General features: G+C 40.3%; 1 pseudogene; it reads right to left on the reverse strand.

The window, feature by feature from the left end:
• Positions 1–371: 371 nt before the first annotated feature.
• LOC127643537 (uncharacterized) lies at positions 372–1,500 on the reverse strand (annotated as a pseudogene).
• Between the last annotated feature and the right edge of the window lie 601 nt (positions 1,501–2,101).

Below are 2,101 nucleotides of genomic sequence, written 5' to 3' on the forward strand. Positions count from 1 at the left end.
AAACAGAACATTTCCAAAGCTAGGTAACTGACGTGCTCTCTGTAATAGATTTTGCCAGTACTAATATGTCTTGAACTGCTGATAATAAAAAAAAAAGTGTTTTTCTTTTATTCCCTCTATATACATATATAACATACAATACACAAAAAGGATGGCCAAACACTTTTCTCCTAAAACTCTGTCACACCACAAAATTGCTGATACTGTAGTATACTAATGGTGAAAACCATTAGTATATGTGTAAAGCGTGTGCTGCACAAAAATACTTGTGACAATTCAGACATGAATAATTTTTCTAGAGCAGACCTGGCATCGTCCACGTTTTCCAGCTGCTGCTGGAGAAGTGGCCTCACAAAGGCATATCCTAGCTGCTACAAGAATATTCTCCTCCGGTTAATTTTTCCACCACACCACTCATTGTTGATGGCACACCATATCACAAACGTACTGTATGCACTGATATCCAGAATGTTGAAGAATATTACCTGGGGCCAACAAGAGGTCTTTCGTTGACAGCTGTATGTGGCATCCAATTTGTTCAGGTTGTCTACCCTCCTTTTGTGTTATAGTAATCTAACACCATGTCTGTATTTTTGTCATCTCTGGGGCTCAAAGATGTAACTCTGTGCAATGTGCTCATCAGGAGGATATTGTTGGGGGGATAGTAGGAGACAATTGTATTAGTGTCAGTGTATGCAAAGATGGACGATGCTGTCTCCCTTCCTTAAGTCTGAACAAGCTCTTTTGGAAGCTCTGGCTTGTTTTTTCTTATTGTGCCCAACATTGTAAGCTTTCTTTTCAGCAGTTCTTCTCCTAGTGCATATGAAATAAAAAAGTTGTCACATTTCACTTTATGGCCAGAGAGTCCATCAGTGACATCAAACGCAACTCTCATAGCCTGTTTTTTTTTTTTTCTGATGCACCTCCAGGAGGTTTTCTTGTGTAGACTTGTAATTTCCAAGCATAGCTATTATTGGCATCACAAGCTGCCTTTATACCATATCTTGCAGGCTTGCGTGGCATGTACTGCAGAATGGGATGTTTTCCTCTGAATGGAACAAGACATTCATCGAGAGTCACATAGGGACAGGGGTTATAGAAAAGACAGTTGCTGAAACCATCTATCCCAAAAATCCCTTGTCATATTCCATCCGGTGAACTCTTGTCTCCCTGTTGTCAAAGCGTATGACTTGTGACAGGACATGAAAAGTTTAAAGAGGCATGGTAGCTGGGAAAATAGCTCTACCTGTCCCTGCATTCCAAAGGCTACTTGTAGCCTCACCTTTTGATCTGTGCAGTATACTAGAGCAAGGAGCAGTAACCCAATATAGCTTTGAAGGAGGATCGCATCTACATCCACTTGTCACCATAAACCTGCCTCCCCTCAAAATTTGTCATCTAAAGAATAATTATTTCAATTGGAGGTGAGATGTAAAGCTCGAAAGTCGACTTTATTTAGGTGAAATGGCTTACTGCATACCTGGTAGGACCTGGGACCATTTTGATTGTATTTGTATTGCTAAATTTAACCCTTTGCTCAGGTGGTGAGAGAGACCATGACAATTTTCCATTTTTGGAAACAAATGTGCCCAGTCTGGGTAGCTGAGCAACAGGGGCCCCTTGTGGTTGTAAGAATTAAGAAGGGCCAATCTCTAGAACATTTCTCTCATCAGAGGAGGATCCAACAAGGGGGTGCCACAAGGCTCAATATTGGGTCATCTCCTGTTTATTATGTATATAAATGAATTGGGCCAAAATGTTTCGGATGCTAATATGCATTTCTATGCTGATGACACGATTATTTATTGTTTTGGATCGTCCCCAGCTAAACCGGTTGAGTCTTTGCAGAAAGCATTTGATGTGGTTCAACACACGCTTATGCAGCTTAAACTGGTTCTCAATGCTGATAAGACCAAGCTGATGCTGTTTAGTAATACTAAGAAGGTTTCTAAAGTTCCTCCTGTGTTCACTTTGACTGGAAGTGTCATAGAGGTGGTTCATTTTTATAAGTACCTTGGCATTTGGCTTGATGATGCTCTCACTTTTAAACCTCATATAGACAACCTTGTGAAGAAACTCAAACTTAAACTGTATTTTTGCT

This window comes from Xyrauchen texanus, chromosome 5 (assembly GCF_025860055.1).
Source record: "Xyrauchen texanus isolate HMW12.3.18 chromosome 5, RBS_HiC_50CHRs, whole genome shotgun sequence".
In the NCBI taxonomy this organism is placed as follows: domain Eukaryota; kingdom Metazoa; phylum Chordata; class Actinopteri; order Cypriniformes; family Catostomidae; genus Xyrauchen; species Xyrauchen texanus.